We start from the raw sequence: 1,157 nt of genomic DNA on the forward strand, positions 1-1,157 counted from the left end.
AAAAGCAGAAGATATTAAGAAGAGATGGCAAGAATACACGGAAGAACTGTACAAAAAGATCTTCATGACCCAGATAATCACGATGGTGTTATCACTGACCAAGAGCCAGACATCCTGGAATGTGAAGTCAAGTGGGCCTTAGAAAACATCACTATGAACAAAGCTAGTGGAGGTGATGGAATTCCAGTTGAGCTATTCCAAATCCTGAAAGATGATGCTGTGAAAGTGCTGCATTCAATATGCCAGCAAATTTGGAAAACTCAGCAGTGGCCACAGAACTGGAAAAGGTCAGTTTGCATTCCAATCCCAAAGAAAGGCAATGCCAAAGAATGCTCAAACTACCGCACAATTGCACTCATCTCACACGCTAATAAAGTAATGCTCAAAATTCTCCAAGCCAGGCTTCAGCAATATGTGAACCGTGAACTTCCGGATGTTCAAGCTAGTTTTAGAAAAGGCAGAGGAACCAGAGATCAAATTGCCAACATCCACCTGATCATGGAAAACGCAAGAGAGTTCCAGAAAAACATCTATTTCTTCTTTATTGACTATGCCAAAGCCTTTGACTGTGTGGATCACAGTAAACTGTGGAAAATTCTTCAAGAGATGGGAATACCAGACCACCTGAACTACCTCTTGAGAAATTTGTATGCAGGTCAGGAAGCAACAGTTAGAACTGGACATGGAACAACAGACTGGTTCCAAATAGGTAAAGGAATACATCAAGGCTGTATATTGTCACCCTGTTTATTTAACTTATATGCAGAGTACATCATGAGAAACCCTGGACTGGAAGAAACACAAGCTGGAATCAGATTGCCGGGAGAAATATCAATAACCTCAGATATTCAGATGACACCACTCTTATGGCAGAAAGTGAAGAGAAACTAAAAAGCCTCTTGATGAAAGTGAAAGAGGAGAGTGAAAAAGTTGGCTTAAAGCTCAACATTCAGAAAATGAAGATCATGGCATCCGGTCCCATCACTTCATGGGAAGTAGGTGGGGAAACAGTGGAAACAGTGTCAGATTTTATTTTTCTGGGCTCCAAAATCACTACAGATGGTGACTGCAGCCATGAAATTAAAAGACGCTTACTCCTTGGAAGGAAAGTTATGACCAACCTAGATAGCATATTCAAAAGCAGAGACATTACTTTG

Source organism: Bison bison, unplaced genomic scaffold, assembly GCF_000754665.1.
Source record: "Bison bison bison isolate TAMUID 2011002044 unplaced genomic scaffold, Bison_UMD1.0 scf7180017864506, whole genome shotgun sequence".
Lineage (NCBI taxonomy): Eukaryota > Metazoa > Chordata > Mammalia > Artiodactyla > Bovidae > Bison > Bison bison.